Below are 22,382 nucleotides of genomic sequence, written 5' to 3' on the forward strand. Positions count from 1 at the left end.
GTGTTCTCTATTCTTCTTTGCTCCTTCCTGTTGGTTGGAATGTTGATGGGATGGCTGGATCTTGGGCAGCCATATTGAATCATGAGGTAGAAGCCATACTGAGGAAGGTAGAGGGCAAAGCTGCCCATTTGCCCTGTAGTCACTGACTTTGGATTTCTATTTCACGGCAGAGAAATACACTTCCATTCTGGTTAAACCACTGTTGTTCAGTGCTTTCTGCTACTCACAGTGAACTCTAATCCTAGTTAATACAGATCATCACCTCTCTCGCTAAGCAAATTCTCCCCTTTTGAACTGGAATTCCTTTTTTTTTTTTTTTTAAGACAGAGTCTTGCTCTGTCTTGCTGGAGTGCAGTGGTACAATCCTGCAGCCTCCACCTCCTGCATTCAAACGATTCTCCTGCCTCAGCTCCCAAGTAGCTGGGATTACAGGCACATGCCACCATGCCTGGCTAAGTTTTGTAATTTTTAGTAGAGATGCGGTTTCACCATGTTGGCCAGGCTGGGCTCAAACTCCTGACCTCAGGGTGATCTGCCCGCCTTGGCCTCCCAAAGTGCTGGGATTACAGGTGTGAGCCACCGCACTCAGACAAACCGGAGCTCTTAAACAGAAGTAGAAGTACCGATTGAGGACAAAGGGCATTTACACAGCCAAAACCTACATAATGTGCAGTTCCTTTGATTCAGTAATTCCATTTCTAGTACTCTAACCTTGGGGAACAATCGTGAACATACATACAAGATTTAATTCCAAAGGTGTTCACTGCAAGATTATTTATAATCATTAAAAATTGGAAACAACCTAAATGTGCCACCATTGGCGATCGGTCGGCTAAAGGTGGTCCATCATCTGGTGGAATATGCTATCATATTTCCACATGTGCTCTCCCGTACTATTTACTTCCTCAGAGCAGTACACACTTGGAAAGCACTCACTGTGTATTAGGCACTGTTCTAAGTGCTTTATATGACTTGTTTTATCCTCACAACTCCAGAAAGTCCACCTCTAACTCTGAAAAGAGTAGAAGGTCCATCCAGAAGCCAGCCTTCCCAATTCCCAGAGGATGAGGTCAGTACTGTGCATCCTGGGGTTTAGAGCCCAGCTGCTACCTGGGCATGTAGCAGAGGTTGACTGGGATGTGCCGTCAGGCCCGCTGGTCATCTCTCCTCAACTGGGCTAAGAGCAGTAGGTTCTTACTTAGGCAGAGTCTTAGACTTGATGAAACATGCTCACATCCATGATCCTCAGGCAGGGGTCACCATCTCCATTGAACATATGGCAAGACCATGGCCAAGGACGGGCAAAGGGTGTGTCCATGGTCACACAGCAAGTCCATGACAGAGCCAGCATCAGAGATTTCCTACTTCCCAGGCCAGTAAATTTCCAAAGCCTTGGAGGCCTGGATGGTATCAGACAAGGCTAAGTCCCTGGATTTTGTGTGATCTCGGCAAAAGGATATGGCCATAGCCTAGGGCATAGCTTCTTTTCCAGGCTATGATGTCCAGCATCCATGCTGCCCATCAAGAAATCATTCAGGGCAGCTTGGCGCCAGATGGAAGTAAGTGGTACCTGGATGGTGTAATTTCTGGGGATGTTTCTCATCCTCAAATTTCTTCTCCAGCCAGTCTAACATAGTACCTTTGTTTCCATCATTAGTGTTCTAGCCCCTTAGGCTAAGACACAAATCTCCGTAAGGTTAACCATCCTCGGGAGAAAAAGCACATGGCATCATTATTAGTCATTGAGATTCCCATGGGGAATAATCTTGGAGAGAGAGGACAATAGTTGAAAAATCCATGGCTCAGCTCTGTTACTAATTCCCTGTTGTAGGCATTAGGGCTATTCACAGATACTCTTCCTCTTCTTTCTAGGCCTTTGGTGGGATTACACTTCTCTGCCTCCTTGAAATTGGGCATAGCCATGAAACTTGCTTTGGTCAATGAAATATGCTAAAAAATGACTCATGTCATGCCTGTGTAGACATTTTAAGAACGAAGGCGTGATTCTCAGTACTTTTCCTTTTCTTCTACTACAGGGGCTAGAAATATTGCAAACCACGGCTACCCCGTTAGCCTGAGTCTGAGAGAGAGGATGATGTGGAAGAGCGATCCCAGCCAATTCACATCAGAGAAGAAGCAAGAGCAGGAAATAAAATTTTGTGGCAGGAGTCACTGGGACTTTGGAGGGTATATGTACGGCAGTGTGACCTGGCCGATCCTAGCTGATACACTCCGAGTGTGACCTTGAGCAAGTTTCCTATATAAGCCTCAGTCATACCATCTATAAAATGGGTAGATTAGACACTCTCAAAACTCTTCCTGATTTTCTGCGTCTGATCATCACATTCTCATGCTGAATGATGGTCAAGGGCAGGTTTGTTGTGTTGGGAGCAGCCCAGTAAGATGGATTTGGGTAGGGGCTAGTTTTGACAGTAGAAGAAGAGTGAAGAAGTAGATAGGAGGGGAAAAGAGGAGGTGCGGGGAGAGAAAAATCACCTACTCGGTCTCCTTGTTCATGATAGGCGCATTAGGGTCCCCATGGAGAGGGTCTCATGGGTATCTGGGCTATGTCCTTGAGCTGGATTGGCACGTTGTTTCCATAGTACAGTCCCCTAAAGGGAGAGAAGGCAAGGAGTTTTCCCCACTGCTTCAGACTCCAAGAGGAATGGTGTAAACCGGGCACCATCCCTTGCCCCTGCCTGCCGGAGACACCTCTGGGAACACTGGACGCAGACACAGTTCCCCCAACTTCATTCACAGACCTCGTTTTTCCCTGACTGCAGTAGCACTTTGTGTCCCTGAGTTTGCGCAGCCTAAGCCTCCCTGATGTCACCTCCTGCCACACCTGGTTCAGAGGATGCTCCCCTTCCTCCTCCGATTCAGACATTCACCTTACAGTGTCCTTTGGCATCACAATGAGCCCTGCAAGTCAGCCAAGTTATTACTGCTCATTTATTCATAGATGAAAATAAAATAATCCTCACTGCAGATGCCAACTTTTCCCCTCAACATAAAACCCCCCAAAAGGTTAGGATTTGCAATCTTCTTCCCATTTCCTTAAATAGTTTCTAAACCATTGAGAGGAAGCATTCTTCTTAAATAGAAGACCCAGAGGCATTCTAGCTGCTCACAGAGAGCATAATAAATAGACGCGCTGGCACAAATTCCACACCACACAACAGAGATCTTCCTACAAACAAGGAAAAGAACAGGTAGCTACGGAGCACACGGAAGAAAGGAAGAGAGGCGAAGGATCAGCATGTGCTCTGTGTCTCTGTGAAATAAGAGAGATGAAACTCGGAGTCCCATGACTTTAGACAAATCCATGCAAATAGGGCACATTCTGACATAAAAGAGGTAGTATCTAGTATGGTAGTTAGAAACAAGAAAAGAAAAGAGAGACTTTTTGAAGAGGTCCTGGAGGACTAAGAAGATACGTCTGTATTTTTCTCTCTGTCTCTGTCTCTGTCTCTCTCTCTTTCTTTTTTCTCGAGATGGAGTCTTGCTCTGTTGCCCAGGCTGGAATGCAATGGCATGATCTCAGCTCACTGCAACCTCCACCTCCTGGGTTCAAGCGATTTTCATGCCTCAGCCTCCCAAGTAGCTGGGAATACAGGCATGCACCACCATGCCTAGCTAATTTTTGTATTTTCAGTAGAGACAGGGTTTCACCATGTTGGCCAGGCTGGTCTCGAACACCTGACCTCAAGTGATCTGCCTGCCTCGGCCTCCCTAGGCGCTTCTTTTCTTTTTCTCTCCCTCCATCCGCTTTCTCTCTCTCTCTCTCTCTTTTTTTTTTTTTTTTAATGGAGTTTTGCTCTTGTTGCCCAGGCTAGAGTGCAATGGGGTGATCTCAGCTCACTGCAACCTCCACCTCCCAGTTCAAGCAATTCTTCTGTCTCAGCCTCCCCAGTAGCTGAGATTATAGGCATGTACCACCACGCCTGGCTAATTTTGTATTTTTAGTAGAGATGGGGTTTCTCCACATTGGTCAGGCTGTTCTCGAACTCCTGATCTCAGGTGATCCACCCACCTCAGCCTGCCAAAGTGCTGGGATTACAGGCATGAGCCACCACCCCTGGCCTCTTTTCTTTTCTTTCTTTTCCTTTCCTTTCCATTCCTTTCCGTTCCTTTCCTTCCCTTTCCCTTTTCCCCTTTCCCTTTCCCTTTCTCTCTTTCTTTCTTTCTTCCTTTCTTTTCTTCTTTTTTTTTCAGGGTCTTTCTATGTTGCCCAGACTGGATTCAAACTCCTAGGTTCAAGTGATCCTTCTGCCTTAGCCTCCTGAGTAGCCGGGACTGCAGGTGTGTGTCACCCCAGTCAGCTAAAGGATAGTTTTAAAAAACAACATTATCACATTCTAACAGGAAAAATAAGAGAGGCATTATTAAATTGAGATTAAAAACTTGCCATGGACTGAATGTTTGTGTCCCATCTACCCCACCAATTCACCTGGTGAAGACTAAATCCCCAGGGTGATGGTATTTGGAGGTGGGGTCTTTGGGAAGTGATTAGGTCATGAAGGTAGAGCCCACATGATGGGATTACTGCCTCATGAGAAGAGGCTGAAGGCCAGGCACAGTGGCTCATGCCTGTAATCCCAGCACTGTGGGAGGTGAAGGTGGGCGGATCACTTGAGGTCAGGAGTTTAAAACCAGCCTGGGCAACATGATGAAGCCCCGTCTCTAATAAAAATAAAAAATTAGCTGGGTATGGTGGTGAGCACCTGTAGTCCCAGCTACTCTGGAGGCTGAGGCAGGAGAATCACTTGAACCTCAGAGGCAGAGGTTGCAGTGAGCCAAGATTGTGTCATTGCGCTCCAGCCTGGGCCACAGAGCAATTCTGTCTTTAAAAAAAAAAAAAAAAAAAAAAAAAAAATGAGAAAAGAAGAGACTGGAGAGCACTTGTTCTTTCTCTTTGCTCTCTGCCCTGTGAGGACACCATGAGAAGGTGCTGTCTGCAAACCAGGAAGCCCGTCCTCTTCAGACACCAGGTCTGCTGGCTTCCTGATCAGGGACTTCCCAGCCTTCAGAAGGATGAGAAATAAGTCCCTGTTGTTTAAGCCACCTAGTCGACAGTATTTTATTTTAACAGCTCACCTAAGACAATGTGCCTTCGACCACAGAAAGTGAAAGAAAATAAAACCTACTCTAAGCTAACATGTAGTTGGAAAACAGTGCCACTTTACGTACAGCAGGATACTTTAACAGAACTTGGTAAAATTGTATTTGCAGTCATTTAGAGAAAGGAGGCAGTATTTGCATGCCTTAAATATTTCATAAAAACAGTTGAAGTTAATTGTAAGTCTAATTTTAAGTTAGAATTAGATGTAAAGAAACAAAGTCAATTCTGTCAAAAGGCTATTTGTTGGGAGGATCAGGCAATAGCAAAAAAGCTTCCAAACATAATAAAATATATAACAAGGTGGCCATCATTCACTCTTCAAGATACTTGGATGAAAAATGGAAAGAACTGGCTAAAGGGATGGAAGAGAGTCCAAATGAGCCTCACACTCATTTAAAACACACTATTTAATCCATGATATTGAGAGAAAAAAAGGCAGGAAAAGAAGTGATGTTAAAATACACGGCAATATGCTATCTCTTTCCTGCCACATGAAGAAGGCCTTTACTTCCTTCCCCTTTGCCTTCCATCACGATTGTGTTTCCCGAGGTCTCCCTTGCCGTGCAGAACTCATGTTTTCAAGCCTATGGACCTTAACTGTGTCATCAAACTTTTTAAAGAGACTGATAAAGATGGCTTAGAAGAAACACAACTGAAATCTGTCAAGAAACTGGTACCGTGTTATCAGAATGAACTTCCCTTAAGAGATTTAATACAGATATTTAAAATTCTGAATCTGTGTGCAGTATAAGCAAAAACCAGCTGCGTTTTGTAGAATGTGCCTATGATATCATAAAATAGTGTGGCTTGCCATTTTTGAAAAAGAACGTAGTGGATGAAATAACTTAGGCTCAAGATACTGCTAATTAAATTGCGCTCTGGGTGACTTAATGAAAATACCAAGTTCTTAATTGAGGATACAAAATTATGAGTGTATTGTTGGCTTTTATCATGCAAAACCACCAAGGAAGCATATTCCAAGTTACCAGCAAGTGAGTTCATCATATAAGATTCAAATGGCTGAAGTAGGAGGATTGGCAAAACAACGGTCCAGCCAATGACCTTGTTTGAAAATCAACTTGTTGGGAAACTTTGGGTACTTAAAATTCTGCAGCATCTCTCAACTTCTGAAGTTAATTGTACTGCAATGCTATTGGCCGCCAATAGCATTGATCAGCCAATGGCGTCTGTGCTCACCTCAGCGACCCAGATTTCTCTGGACAGCTTTTACTTAGTTCATCAGAAATACTTTGGAACTTATCAGAAAAATCTTCCGAAGAAGAAATTGTTCAACAGCTTAGTAACTTGGAATTAGCTAACTGGCTTTGAAGGAAGTATTTCAAAATCTATTTATGAGAGGTTTTAGTCATTATGACTGCCACCTTAGAAATTACATATTAGTGATCACTACAATTACAGCTCAAAATCCTGGAGTGCCAATGATTAAATGTGGCCTTACCAAGGATTTGATACTGTTTGCAACATTTAATGAAGTTAAAAGTCAAACCTTTTGATAAAAAGACTTAAATTTTCTTTTCTTTCTTTCTTTCTTTTTTTTTTTTTTTGAGACGGAGTTTCGCTCTTGTTACTCAGGCTGGAGTGCAATGGCGCGATCTCGGCTCACCGCAACCTCCACCTCCTGGGTTCAGGCAATTCTCCTGCCTCAGCCTCCTGAGTATCTGGGATTACAGGCACATGCCACCATGCCCAGCTAATTTTTTGTATTTTTAGTAGAGACGGGGTTTCACCATGTTGGCAAGGATGGTCTTGATCTCTTGACCTCGATCCACCCTCCTCGGCCTCCCAAAGTGCTGGGATTACAGGCTTGAGCCACCGCACCCGGCCAGGACTTAAATTTTCTAATTCCTACAAAGATTTTGAGTTGAACGAATTACTATTCAATATATAATTGTGATTTTATGTAAAGATTTACCTACTATTCACGTAAAGAGTAATCAAGGCAGAAAAATTAACAAAAATTGCCTCATTTTTTTGTGTGTGTGCGTATATATATATATATATATGCAATGAGTGTTTTAAATTTAAATAATTATTTTTAACTAAGTAATTAAATTAAAAATTTCTGCATGGAAATTAAAAAAAACACAGCCACATAGCATTTCACACTCACATTGAATGGCTATAAGGAAAAAGACACATGTTAATGAGGATGTAGAGAAACAGGACACCGTATATATTGCTGGTGGGAATGTAAAATGGCCCAGCCACTCTGAAAAGCAGTCTGGCAGTTTTGGCGGTTCCTTAGAACATCAATCCCCAACTGTTTTGGCCCAGGAACCGGTTTTGTGGGAGATAATTTTTCCACAGATGGGATGGGGGATGGGAGATGGGTTCGGGATGATTCAAGCTCATTATCCTTTATCATTAGATCCCTCGAATGCACGTTCCACAACAGGGTTTGTGCTCCTATGAGAATCTGATGGGCCGCTGATCCCATAGGAGGCGGAGCTCAGGTGGTAATGCTCCCCAGCCAGCCGCTCAGCACCTGAGGTGCAGCTCGGTTCCTAAAAGGCCATGGACCTGCATTGGTCTGTGGCCTGGGGGTTGGAGATCCTTGCCTTAGAATGTAAAACAATAGAATTACCATCTAATCCAGCAATTCCACACCTAGGTTTATTTCAAGAGAAATGAAAATATACATCCACACAAAAAAGTGTATGTGAATGTTCATATCAGCATTATCCATAACAGTCAAAAAGTGAAATCAACACAAATGCCCAAAAACTCATGACTAGAGAAACAAACTATGATATATCTATACAATGGAATATTATTCAACAATAAAAAGAAATAAAGTTTATGCCATGTGAAAAAAGATCACTAAAGATCACATATTGTATGATTCTATTTATGTAAAACATCCAGAAACGGCAAATCTATTGAAACAGCAAGTAGATTCGTAGTTGCCTGGGCCTGGGGGTAGAAATAGAAATTATTCTAAATGGGTTTGAGGAATATTATGGCAGTAATGAAAATATCCCAAAACTAGATTGTGGTGATAGTTGCACAACTCAGTAAATTTACTAGAAATCATTGAATTGTACACTTAAAATGGGTGGATTTTGTGGTATGTAAATTATACCTTGATAAAGTTGTTAAAAATAATGCAGGATAAATTGAAATAACTAATTTTTTTTTTCACTGTAGTAAAAATGGCAACAAACAAAATGAAAGCGACAAACTGGGAAGTGTTTGTACCACCTATAACAGTAGTCTAATTTTCTTTCCTTTTTCTTTTTTTTTTGACATAGGGTCTCAGTCTGTCACCAAGGCTGGAGTGCAGTGGTGCAGTCATGGCTCATGCAGCCTCCTAGTCCTGAGTTCAAGTGATCTTCCTGTCTCAGGATACCTACTCAGTATCCTGCGTAGCTGGGAAAACAGGCACACTCCACCATGCCAGGCTAATTTTAATTTTTTTGTAGAGATAGGGCTTCCCTCGGTTGCCCAGGCTGGTCTTGAATTCCTGGACTCAAGTGATTTTCCCCTCACTGGCCTCCCATAGTGTTGAGATTACAGGTGTAGTCTCCACACCCGGGCCTAAATTCAATTCAGTTTTTTTGTTTTGTTTTGTTTTGTTTTGTTTTTGAGATGTAGTCTCGCTCTGTCGCCCAGGCTGGTGTGCATTGGCACAATCTCAGCTCACTACAACCTCCACCTCCCATGTTCAAGCAGTTCTCCTGTCTCAGCCTCCTGAGAAGCTGGGATTACAGGCACCAGCCACCACACCTGCCGCCACACAATAAAAATTTTTGTATTTTTAGTAGAGATGGGGTTACACCATATTGGTCAGGCTGGTCTGGAACTCCTGACCTCAGGTGATCCACCCACCTCAGCCTTCCAAAGTCCTGGGATGACAGCTGTGAGCCACCGCACCTGGCCCATATTCAAATTTTAAAAAGCGGTGCCATGTGTATATTTTAAATGTGTGTGTATTTCCATACATAGAGACCAACTCTGGGAAGCTACACAAAAACTGACGACAGGGTTGTGTCTGAGGAGGGGGCCTGGGGATGCCAGATAAGGAGAGACTTTTCCACTGTGGACCCTGTTTAGGACCTTTGAACCATGCAAACTTCTTAATGTGCACATTTTAATTTTTTCTTAACAAAGCCACAAAAACATTTACAACTAGAATAGACATTTCCCCAATGTGTAAGGAAGAGAAATACAAGAAGATGAATAAAAAAGAAATTATCAGTGATGGCTCACAGAAAAATGAAACTTCCCTAGATAACATGAAATAAAAGAGAAACAGGAAGGCAACGGGGAGGGAAAACGTCTGCACTAAGTATGTTGGATGGAGGAAGAATATTAAAATGAAAAAACAGCCAGGTGCAGTGGTTCATGCCTGTAATCCCAGCACTCTGGGAGGCCAAGGTGGGAGGACAGCTTGAGCTCAGGAGTTGGAGACCAGCTTGGGCAACACTGCCCAATTCTGTCTCTATGAAAAAGAAAAGATTAGCTGGGCGTGTGGCGTGTGCCTGTAGTCCTAGCTGATCAGAGATTGAGCCCAGGAGTTTGAGGCTGCAGTGAGCTATAATCTCGCCACTCTATTCCAGCCTGGGCAACAGAGTGAGACCCTAACTCACACACACATGCACACAAATTAAAAAGTAATTCATATCTACTGAGAAAATACTTCATTTGACTTTTGAGTTTAACATTTACGTTTGTGTGATAAAGACACTACATTTCTACTGGAAAAGCAGTTGACAAAGTTGAATAGACAACATAATGAATATTTGCTACTTGCCATGCAAGTACCTTTCAGCATTATTTAATTCTCTCAACTCCAATGCGTTTCAAAATTTCCAAGTCCAAACCTGAGCTCTTGATCTCCCCTCCCAAACTGCTGCCAGGACCACCTTCTGCACTTCAGTGAAGGGCAGCTTCATGCTTCCTTGAGCCCAAGCCCAAAGATAGCTTCATTTTCCAAGGGCATTCCAGAATCTCGCTTCCTCTACTGCTATGGCCTAGTCTGGGCACCGTCATTTTTCACCGGGATTCCTGCTCCAGCCTCCTCCCTGTTCTTCATTCCCTGGTCCCCCAATAACCTTCTCCACTCAGGAGTCAGCTGTTAAGACAGAGCCTGCTTCAGGTCCCATGACTCAGGTCTCATGCCCCTTAAAGTCTTCTCATCTCACCCAGACTGAAAGCCAACTTCCTGCCCAGTGCTATCAAGTTGTTTGAATAATTTTTAAAAAATCATTTTGATCACTTTAAATGTATCCTCATTGTGTTGTTTGTTATTTTTGGCTTATTTTTTTTAAATTAACATTTGGCAATTTATAGTTTTGAGAAAATTGCTCATTTTGTCAAGATATTCAAACATAGTGGCCGGGCGCGGTGGCTCAAGCCTGTAATCCCAGCACTTTGAGAGGTCGAGGCGGGTGGATCACGAGGTCAAGAGATCGAGACCATGCTGGTCAACAAGGTGAAACCCCGTCTCTACTAAAAATACAAAAAGTTAGCTGGGCATGGTGGCGTGTACCTGTAATCCCAGCTACTCAGGAGGCTGAGGCAGGAGAATTGCCTGAACCCAGGAGGCGGAGGTTGCAGTGAGCCGAGATCGCACCATTGCACTCCAGCCTGGGTAACAAGAGCGAAACTCCGTCTCAAAAAAAAAAAAAAAAAAAAAAAAAAAAGAAAGTTTAAGTTGTCAAACAAAATATGAAAAAAAAATGTATTTTTTTAATTTAAAAAATTCTTTAAAAAAAATAAAGGCAGGGTCTTTCTCTGTTGCCCAGGCTGGTCTTGAATTCCTGGGCTCAAGTAATCCTCCCACCTCTACCTCCCAAAGTTCTGGGATTACAGGTGTGAGCCACTCTGGCTAGCTAAAGATAAGTATTTTGTAGAAAATAATTTCAGAGTAGAGAGGGTCTTTCTAAGCATGACACAACACTCAGAAATCATGAAAGAAAAACTGGATGACACTGATCAGATATAAATTAAAATTTTTGTCAAAGAATACCACAGATAAAGTCAAAAGTGAAATGACAAATAGAAAAATGTCTGCATCACAAAGTTATAAATGTATATATCATAGACAAAGCTACACATGTATAAATGTTTTAATAAATCAAGAGGTACTAAAAACCAATAATGAAAAAGCCAATGACCTCACAGAAAAGTAGGCAAAGAACATAAAAGGTTTACAAAAACAGGAAATACCAACAACTTTTTAAAAAAGTTTTTTTGAGACAGATTCTCACTCTGATGCCCAGGCTGGAGTGCAGTAGCATGATCTTAGCTCACTGCAACTTCCACCTCCCCAGTTCAAGCAATTCTCCTGCCTCAGCCTCCCAAGTAGGTGGGATTACAGGCATGTACCACCATGCCCGGCTATTGTGTGTGTGTGTGTGTGTGTCTGTGTGTCTGTGTGTGTGTGTGTATTTTTAATAGAGACAGAATTTCACCATGTTGGCCAGGCTGGTCTCAAACTCCTGACCTCAGGTGATCAGCCCACCTTGGCCTCCCAAAGTGCTGGGGTTACAGGTGTGAGTGACTTAAATATATGAAAGATGTTCAAGCTCACAGAAAATAGAAGAAATATTATACATTAGAGCTAAAAAAGATATGCCATTTTCTAGCTATTAGATTCTCAAGGATATTACTGAGTTGGCAAGGTTGTGAATTAATGGGCACTTTGATGTATTGCCAGTGGAAATGTAACCAGATACAACCTTTATCTACGGAAGTGGCAAATGCCATATAATCACACTGAACAATTCCATACACAGGTATTTAACTTACAGATATCTTCATACTGTGCAAAATAACATTGTTATTTTGGGATAGTTAATGTGGCCTTGCTTGTAATAGCAAAAGATCAGAAAAACCTAAATGATCAAAGAGGACATATTATGATTAAATTATGGCACATCTATACAATGGAATCCTTCGCAGCCATTAAAAAGAAAGAAGCAGCATCCAGCCACTTGGGAGGCTGAGGTGGGAGGATCACTTGAGCCTGAGAGGTTGAGGTAAGCTGAAATAGTGCCACTGCACTCCAGCTTGGGTGACAGAGTGAGACCTTGTCTCAAAAAAAAGAAAAGAAAAGAAAAGAAAGAGGAAGAACTGTATAGAATTATATGGAATGGTATCCAAGATACATTGTCTTTTAAAAAAGGGCTGGGGCAAAACATGATATAGAATATGCTTCCTTTGGGTAAAGAAAAAATAAATGTGGTGGCTAACACCTGTAATCGCAGCACTTTGCAGGGCAGAGGCAGGTGGATCACTTGAGGTCAGGAGTTCAAGACCAGCCTGGGCAACATGGCGAAACCCTGTCTCAATAAAAAGTACAAAAATTAGCTCATTGTCTCAGCTACTCAGAAAGTGGATTTGGGAGGAGTGCTTGAGCCCAGGGGGTGGCCCTTGGCTGCAGTGAGCCAAGCCTGCGTCCCTGCATTCCAGTCTTGGTGACAGAGCAAGACTCTGTCTCAAAAAAAGAGTGTACTTCTAGAAGAAATTCATAACGGTAATTGTACCCAGTGAAAGGAATCTTAAGAATTTTTTTTTTTCCAGACAGGGTCTTGCTCTGTCACCCAGGCTGGAGTGCAGTGGTGTGGTCATGGCTCACTGCAGCCTCAACCTCCCTGGCTCATATGATCCCTCACCTTGTAGCTGGGACTACAAGTGCACACCATCATACCCAGCTAATATTTTGTATTTTTTGCAGAGAAGGGGTTTCGCCGTGTTGCCCAAGCGAGACTTGAACTATCCTGGGCTCAAGCAATCCACCCACCTTAGCCTCCCAAAGTGCTGGGATTGCAGATGTGAGCCACTGCACCTGGCCTAGAACTGTATACCATATGCATATGTTATCTAATCAAAATTAAAATTTAAAAGTTGAATATATCTATTACTTCAGCTATACGAGTTGACATTCATATCTCCCAAGTTCACTTTTTTTTTTCTTTTTCATTTTTTTAATATTAAGATGAGGTACTGCTATGTTGCCTAGGCTGGTCTCAAACTCCTTTGCCCAAGTGGTCCTCCTGCCTTGGCCTCCCAAAGTGTTGGGATTACAGGCTTGAGCCACAGTGCCTGATCCCAAGTTCATATTGATTTGATTTGAGGCAGACACGCTTGGTCACTGTGCTTTAATCAATTTCTCCATGCATGGCTAGCAGTTTTTGGATTGCATGTGAATTATGAGTTTCAAAATATTCAGATGCATAATGTTTTTTACTGTTCTATAGAAAACAAGAAAGAAGAGCTACTGCAAACAGAACAGAGAAAATGAAACTTGACAAACTCTCAAGCCCTCACAATTTGCATTTTGGCACCTCTGGCCTTCAGTTCAAATGTTACCTCTAGGAATAGAACACAGGACTGAGAAAAAGACGGGCGGAAGTGGCCAGGGTCACACAATCAGTAAGGGGAATCCAGACATGTGGAGTCACAGTCCCGGGCTCTTGCCACTCCAGGTTCAGACAGCAAACGGGAGAAGGGCTGGGGTGCACCCGGAAGCTTTGCGGGGTGCTCTGAGTCTGAGGAGCTGTGAGGGAGGTTTACTGTACCCTGGTTTCAGTGTCCTAGCAGATGCCTCCCTCCAACTGCCCTCGCTGCTGTGCTTTTTGGGAATCCTTGCTACCCTGAAAACGTTATGGACACAGAGCTTCCAGGAGGGAGTAGAGAGATCCAACCCCACTCTTTCCCTGCAGCCCCCAGGCCTTTGCCTTGGCTGTTCCCTTTGACCGGAAAGCTGTCCCATCTGTAGTCCACACACATTCGCACATGCACCTGGGCGCACACACATGTACCCACATGTGCACATGCACGCATGCCTCTGGCTGGAGTTACCTGTAACACTCAGCTCTGAGACCTCATGCCTGTCTGAACCTGCTATCAGCTTCCCACTACCTCCAGGATAAAGTCACATCACAGTACTGTGACCACCACAAAGCGGCAACACATCAGGTGTCCAGGGAAGGCTCAGGATGAATAAACACTGGCTCATGCCTGTAATCCCAACACTTTTGGAGGCTGAGGCAGGAGGATTGTTTGAGGCTAGGAGTGGGCAGACATTGGTCGCCGAGACCAGCCTGGGCAACACTGTGAGAGACGGTCTGAATTTAAACAACAAGAAACAAAAACAAAGGCTAAATAAATAAATGCCCCTTCACCGTCCCGTCCTCAGCCCCTCCTGCACCTGCTGACCTGCCCATGAGACGCTGCTCCCCACCCCCCTGCATTCGCTTTCACAACTCCTTGCCTTGCACATCCTGCTTCCCTACCTCACACCCACTTCCTCTTTTTCCCACCTTGCAAACTTCTCCTTCCAGACCAGACCTCAGCCCCAGGCTCCATTCCTCACCCTCTCTCCTTCCTCTGCCATCTTATCTTGCCATTCTCCGGGCCCGTCGGCTTCCCTCAGCACACTTCCCTCAGTGCCTGAATCTGGGTGAGGACGCCGCCTCCGCACCAGGGCCTTGGGTTTCAGTCCTTACTTGTTTCCAGCTGTGTGACCCTGGTAGGTTACTTAGCCTCTCCCAGCACTTTGGAAGGCTGAGGCAGGCAGATCACCTGAGGTCAGGAGTTCGAGACCAGCCTGGCCAACATGACGAAAACGGTACCTCAGTGTTCTCATCTGTAAAAAGAGGATGTTCTAGGGCACGTCCCTAGAAGGAGAGTCCAAGATGGGGGTTCCTGTAGAATTTGTTTATTGAGGGGGTGGTGGAAGAAAGATAGGGTAGCAGAAGCAGCTAAGCAAAGATACGGTTGCAGAAGCCTCGCTTCAGCCTGCCGCACGGGAGAGCTGGAGCGTGATGATAGCTGAGGTTCGTCCTGCCCTCAGGAAAAAGGTCTGAGTGGTCACACCTCATATCAGTGCATGCCCAGTGGGCAGGGGAGGGAGGCATGACTGCCCAGTCACCTCTGAGCAAGGCAATGCTCCCCAGGCAAGGGTGACCCCAGGAGAAAAATGTGGGTGGCACCCACAGTGAATGGGAGCATCTGGGCAGAGATGGGGTGGGGGAGCTCTGACAGTGTCTGCTATGGGGGGCGGTCATCATAATGCCCAACTGGCAAGGTGGTTGTGGGATGAGACCTGTGGAATCCCTGACATGGAACCTGGCACCTGATACAAATTCAATGCAGGCTGGGTGCGGTGGCTCACACCTGCAACCCCAGCACTTCGGAAGTCTAAGGCAGGCAGATCACCTGAGGTCAGGAGTTTGAGACCAGCCTGGCCAACATGACAAAACCCTGTCTCTACTAAAAATACAAAAAATTATCCAGTCGTCGTTTCGGGCACTTGTAATCCCGGCTACGTGGGAGGCTGAGTGGGGAGAATAGTTTGAACCCAAGAGGCAGAGGCTGCAGTGAGCCTAGATTGCACCACTGCACTCCAGCCTGGAGAGACGTCATTTCCAAACAAACAGACAACAAAAAACCTCAATCCGTGTGGAGGAAAGGGAGCCCATGTACACAGTTAGTGGGAATGTAAATTAGTACAGCCACTACAGGACAGTTCGGAGGTTTCTCAGAAAACTAAAAATAGGGCTCGGCACGGTGGCTTATGCCTGTAGTCCCAACACTTTAGGAGACCGAGGTAGGTGGATCATGAGGTCAAGAGATCGAGACCGTCCTTGACAACATGGTGAAACCCTGTCTCTACTAAAAATATAAAAATTAGCTGGGCATGGTGGCGCGTGCCTGTAATCCCAGCTACTCAGGAGGCTGAGGCAGGAGAATCACTTGAACCCAGGAGGCGGAGGTTACACTGAGCCATGATCGTGTCACTGCACTCCAGCCTGGCAACAGAGTAAGACTCTGTCTAAACAAACAAACAACCAACAACAACAAAACTAAAACCAGAGCTACCACATGATCCAGCAATCCCACTGCTATGTATATACCCAAAAGAAAGGAATCCGTATATCAAAGACAGATCTGCACTCCTATGTTTATGGCAGCACTGTTTACCATAGCCAAGATTTGGAATCAACCTGTGTCCATCAACTGATGAATAAACAAAGAAAATGTGGCAGCTGGGTAATTCCAGCACTGTGGGAGGCTGAGGCAGGCAGATCACCGAGGTCAGGCATTTTACACCAGCCTGGCTAACGTGGCGAAACCCTTCCTCTATTAAAAGTACAAAAATGAACAGGGCATGGTGGTGCAGGCCTGTAGTCCCAGCTACTCGGGAGGCCGAGGCAGGAGAATCACCTGAACCTGGGGGGCAGAGGTGGCAGTGAGCCAAGATCATGGCACTGCACTCCAGCCTGGGTGACAGAGCAAGACTCTGTGAAAGAAAGAAAGAGAGAGAGAAAGAGAGAGAGAGAGAGAGAGAGAGAGAGAGAGAGAGAGAGAGAGAGAGGAGGGAGGAAGGGAGGGAGGGAGGAAAGAAAGAAAGAAAAGAAAAGAAAGAAAGAAAAAGAAAAAAGGAATGAAGGAAAGAAAGAAAGAGTGGCACGCATACAAAATGGAGTACTATTCAGCCACCAAAAAGAATGAGATCCCATCATTTGCAATGACATGGATAGCACTGGAGGTCATTATGTTAAGTGAAATAAGCCAGATACAGAAAGACACACGTCACATATTCTAATTATTTGTGGGATCTAAAAATCAAAACAATTAAGTCATGGAGATAGAGTAGAAGGCTGGTTACGGGAGGCTGGGAAGGGTAGTAGGGGTGCGGGGGTGGGAGGTGGGATGGTTAGTGGGTACAAAAAATAGAATGAATAAAACTTAGTATTTGATAGCACAAGAGAGTAACTATAGTCAGTAATGATGTAACCATACATTTAAAAATAACAGAGTATAATTGAATTGTTTGCAACACAAAGGATAAACAGCTTGAGATGATGGAAACCCCATCTACCCTGATGTGATTACACTGTTGCATGCCTGTATCAAAACATCTCCTGTAACCCATAAATATATACACTTACTATGTACCCAGGAAAATTTTAAAAAAAGGTGCAATCCACCCGAGCTATTATTACCACCAGGGAGGTTGTCATTGAGGAAGGAAGCGAGGGGTGTGGAGGGGACAGGAGTGGAGCCACAGACTTCTGGCTGCCGTTCCTTTGCCTTCCATCTTGTTCCCGCCTCTCCAAGCTTAGATTAAGGAGGACGCCCCATTCAGCCTTGGGGTGCAGGAGAAACAGGACCTCAGTTTTCTTGTCTGTACGGATCAGAAAGGATGCAGTTTGTGGGGTGATAGCCGGGCAACCTGGAGTTGTGACTACAGACATTTGGATAGAAATACCCCCAAAGAAACAGGACAGAAATATCTCAAAGAAACAGAAAGTGCTGCTGCTGTTGGTTCCTTGGGTCCAGGTGGACTGGTCAGGGCCTTGTGGAGGACCTGAAGCCACAGACGCCCTTGAGTCCTCCCTGGATCCTAGGCCAAGCCCTGCCAGGGGGACACAGAGAACCCAGTGCCTCTGCCTTTCCCCGGGAATGGCTGATGACGTCAGGGCTTCAGAGGATACCTGAGCCTGGATGCACAGAGCGACAAACTGGAAAGAGCCCTGACGGTGGGGTCTATGCTGGGCCCGTTGTAAAGATGGGAAAACTGAGGCCCTCGGAGGGAAAGGCCTTGCCAGCATTCACAGCAGAGGAAACAAAACTAAGAGCAGGGCTGGGCTGGCCCACTGGTGTCTCTCTGAGAGGTGTCACCCACCTTTCATGGGTCCCTTGGGAGGTGCCTTCAGGAAAGGTTAGTGGCATTTCCTCCTCCACCCGCAAGTGCCAGCAGAGCAGATAAGAGCTGGCCTTAAAGGGCACATCCATTTCCATGGGCCAGCGATGACGCAGGGCTGACTGTTTCCTTTGGAAACCATTGTTTCTGTTGTCCCTCACAACGATTGGGCCCTAAAGGACTTAAAATGCACAGTCACCATGCTTTACACATGAGGAAACTGAGGCTCACTGTGGGGAAGGGAACTGCCTAGGTCACCAGCTAGAGTTGAAAAGCCAAGAGGTGAAGAAGTGTCTCCCTGCCTGGCAGCCCTGGGGGTGTTCCTGAGCCTGCCCTCAAATCCACGCCCGCACTCACAGCCTCAGGCCTGAGTCTGGGTGGTCCCTGTTCCCCAATCCAACAAGGCCACCTTCTCCTGGTCATTGGAAACCCAGAAATCTGAGTGCCAGCTCACATCACTAGTCTTTAAACTGCCTCCTTTACCCTAGCCACGTGCCTATGCTAAAGCCTTGAACTTTCTACCAAGGAGCCCCCAAGTTTTCCAGATGCACTCTCCTCTGTAGGGGTTCAGTCAAGGTAGTAAAAAAAAAAAAAATTGTAAAATAAGCACAAACCTTCTTGAAGGCCAGGAGGTTTTTGCAAAACCTCAAAATAAAATAAAATAAAATAAGCCAAAAGTGGCAGTTCTTACCGAAAGACAATTAAGTAAAAGTAAAAAAAAAAAAAAAAAAAAAAAAGTTAAAAAGTTTATCTAGGCTGGGTGCAGTGGCTGATGCCTATAATCCCAGTACTTCGGGAAGCTGAGGCAGGCAGATCACTTGAGGTCAGGAGTTTGAGACCGGTCTGGCCAACATGGTGAAACCCTGTCTATATTTAAGAAAAAAAAAAAAAAAAAAAAAAGTTTATCTAAAAAGTTTCTTTACTCAGTCCTAATACCAACCTTTAAACATCCACAGGCATGTAACTGCTCTCTACTAAAGGTCTACAATGTTATTACTCACAAATAGTGTTTTCTTTAGGCCTCAAAACCTGGCCTTTAATCATTATCCGCAAGTGTGTTAACACAAAGCCTCTGTCATTAAATCTATACTAAATAAATGCCCAAAGTGCCAGCTAATCAGGGCCATGGCTGCTAACTCTGTATAGCACCCTCCTCAAGGTCTGTAAGATGCCCAAACCCCCATCCTACTCTTTCACTAAATTTGCATCTAAGTGCATTTGTTCATCCGTCACTAGGTCAAAGTCTACTGGTCAAACCCAGCACTACTCTAGGACTGGGGTGTCCTGCTTGCTAGCCCGGGCCTGGCTGGAACAGCAGGTGGCCAGCTAATGGTCTTGCCTCTTCTGTTCAGCCTTCCTGTGGTCTAGCACCCACAGGAAGGGGCTGGTGGCTGGCAAGGCTTCTAGGAGAAGGCTCCCACCTGCATGTCCTGGGCCCATAGGCCTCTCCCTGGGGCTTTCAGGCCAGTGATTATCTGTATATCATCATTATCTGGGAGGAAGGTCTTTTAAAAATCCCAGTGGATCATGCTCCAGACCCATCACAGCACCATCCCAGGAGGTGGAACGCAGGCATTGGCACTTTTGGAAGCTCCGCATGTGCCAATGTCAGGGAACAACTGTTCGAGGCCATGACGCCCAGCTCTCCACTCTCAGCAGGGAGAGACGGGCGGGCCCTTGCTCCCTCCCACCTGGCACTCCGCTCCTCCAGCAAACCGGAGCTGAGTGATTCTTGTCCTCTGAGAGCCCCAAAGGCCCTGGGAACAGGAAGGCCACCAAGATGACCATATTTAGACCTTGAGGATGTCTTCCCATAACCAACACTCAGCTCTATCCCCTTCCTGGGCAGAGCACCTGCCTCAGACTCACAGCTGTTTCTTGCCACCCTCTGTGGCTCTGCCAGGGTTTGGCATGCCCGGGGCAAAGTGAAAAGAAAAGCAAGATTTGGAAATCCCCTCCTCAGCTCCAACCATGCCATGGGGTTTGGCAGGAATGTTCCAGAGGAATCTTGCTCTGGTTTGGAAAGTAAGGCAGGGGCCAAAGAAAGCTCGGGACATTAAGGAGAGAAGTCCTGGATCCAGGGCTCAGAGCTGCAGCCTGGGACATGGTTTGCCATCTTGCAGGATAAGTTGGCAGTGACTTCTAAATCTTACTGCACATGCACCTTTGACCTCACCACTAAACTTCTCGGCAGAAAGCAAAATGGACAGCCATGAGGCCCAGACTACACAAGGTGATGGACTGAATATTTGTGTTCCCCCCCAAATTCACATGTTGAAATTCTAACCCCTAATGGGAGGAGATTAGGAGGTGGGGTCTGGTGGAGGTAGTTAGGTCATGAGGGTGAATTGGATTGATGCCCTTATAAAAGAGACCCCAGAGAACACTCTAGCCCTCTTTGCACCAGGTAAGGATACAATGGGAAGTCAGCCATTGGCAACCCGGAAGAGGACTCTCACCACTACCCAACCCTGCTGGTGCCCTGATCTCAGACTTTAGCCTCCAGAACTGTGAGAAATAAATTTCTATTGCTTAGAAGCCAGCCAGTCTTTGGCACTTTGTTACAGCAGCTCGAGTGAACTAAGACACAGAGAGTCTTGGATGAGGAAATTCCAGGAGTGGTCTTTAAACACCCTAGACTGCCATAATAGAGTTTGGCATAACCATATTGTGGGATTGCCTGCATGAAAGGGACTCATTATTTGTTGACACAGCTGTATCCTCAAGATGTATCATGGAATAAATAAGATACACTGTATGATTATATGCCAAAATGGCATCGCTTGTCTCAAAATACACTGTCAATAAAACAGCAACACTGTTTCTTCCTACAGGTTGATAATAGCATGTGGATCACAACTGACCAGCCTGACTAATGTGGTGAAACCCCATCTCTACTAAAAATATAAAAATAAGCCAGGCATGGTGGCGTGGGCCTGTAATCCCAGCTACTCAGGAGGCTGAGGCAGGAGAATCACTTGAACCCAGGAGGCGGAGGTTGCAGTCAGCAGAGATCACACCACCGCACTCCAGGCCTGGGTAACAGAGCGAGACTCTGTCTCAAAAATAAAAAAACAAGCAACCTTTCCAGGCATGTTTCCTACATTTCATAGATAAAGAAACAGCCTCCGAGATATCAAGCAAAAAAGGTGGATTTCAAATCTATGCTGGTCGGGTGCAGTGACTCACACCTCTAATCCCAACAGGTTGGCAGGCCAAGACAGGCGGATCTCCTGAGCCTGGGAGTTTGAGACCAGCTAGGGCAACATGGTGAAAACCCATCTTTACAAAAAATACAAAAAAAATTAGCCTGGCATAATGGTGTGACACCTATAGTCCCAGTTACTTGGGAGGCTAAGGTGGAAGGATCACCTGGGCCCAGTAAGCTGAGGCTGCAGTGAGCTGTGATCACACCACTGTATTCCAGTACAGGCAACAGAGTGAGACCCTGTCTCTAGATAAATAAATAAATAAAATCCATGCTGATTCCAGAGACCATTTTCTAACCAAAATATAATACTTCTTCAACAAATGGTCTTCTTTAAAAACTAAATTATCATTTTAATATAACCTTATTATTTTTTTACTGTTTACAGATATAACCTGTACTCATTTGGAAAGTTGTAAACATTGTGAAAATACACATTACAAAATTTCCCCCACAATCTCACCCTCTAGAGGTAGTTGTATAATTTCCAACACTTACTGCTGTTTGAAGATTTTTTTTTTGCCTTATTTGAAAGCCAGAATACCATTTCCTTAAAGTTTTTCTAGAAACCATCCCACTTTTCACTGTATTTTTTGAAGTACCATTTGCCATGAACTGAAGGCAACATCAAAAGGAAACTCAAGGGTGGGCGTGGTGGCTGAGGCAGGAAGGTTTCTTGAGCTCAGGAGTTTGAGACCAGCCTGGGCAACATAGTGAGACCTCGTCTCTACCAAAAACAAACAAACAAACAAAAGACAAAAAACAATTAGCCAGGGATGGTGGTATATACCTGTAGTCCCATCTACTTGGGAGGCTGAGGCAGGAGGATCGATTGAGCCTGGGAAATAGAGGCTGCAGGAAGCTATGCATTGGGCTGTGCAACGAGTGCACTCCAGCCTGGGGCGAGACCCTGTCTCAAAAAGAGCCAAGGAAGACCCAGACCACCATGATGCTGTTGAACTGTAGCTGGGCGTTGCTGTAGGCCGGGGCTCTGACCCGAGGCCTGGCCTCCCCTTGCTGAAAGATCACCAGCGTGAGAGGTTTGCAGAATTGTGAGCACCTGACTGAGACTTTCTCCTTGACTAGTCTGAAGAATGAAAGAGAACTGAAAAGAGAACACCTTTGTCACTTTATGAGTCAATGGAATCAGAAGCCATCTCCGTGCACCTCTCAGATCCTCTTGTAAACTCCTCCTGGATAGGTCTTTCTCTGGGCAAACATTGACCTATCCATTTCAATAAAAGGATTCTGCAGCCCAGAAACACACAGGACACCTTCAAGAATGCAGTAAAGAAGACTACTGAGAGACACACATAACAGCAAGCTATTTCTCTCTTCAAACGTGATGCCATGGTAAGATCTGAATGCCTCAA

General features: G+C 45.1%; 1 protein-coding gene and 1 pseudogene across 8 annotated transcripts in view; one reads left to right on the top strand and one right to left on the bottom strand.

Moving 5' to 3' along the window:
• NLRC5 (NLR family CARD domain containing 5) overlaps nucleotides 1–22,382 on the bottom strand; it is a 93,719-nt gene that overhangs the window by 65,962 nt on the left and 5,375 nt on the right. For 6 of the 8 annotated variants that reach the window (XM_074402600.1, XM_010331333.3, XM_003943474.4 and 3 more), the window contains exon 2: nucleotides 2,501–2,612. The exons of 1 other annotated variant lie outside the window; for it this stretch is intronic. The gene's annotated coding sequence lies outside the window, so the exon portion shown is untranslated. Of the gene's footprint in view, nucleotides 1–2,500; nucleotides 2,613–14,465; nucleotides 15,802–22,382 lie in introns of those variants that run through there. One more of the 8 variants, XM_074402591.1, reaches the window with a different exon arrangement.
• On the top strand, nucleotides 4,941–6,636 carry LOC104650159 (cilia- and flagella-associated protein 69-like; annotated as a pseudogene).

Source organism: Saimiri boliviensis, chromosome 1, assembly GCF_048565385.1.
Source record: "Saimiri boliviensis isolate mSaiBol1 chromosome 1, mSaiBol1.pri, whole genome shotgun sequence".
Taxonomy (NCBI): Eukaryota; Metazoa; Chordata; class Mammalia; order Primates; family Cebidae; genus Saimiri; species Saimiri boliviensis.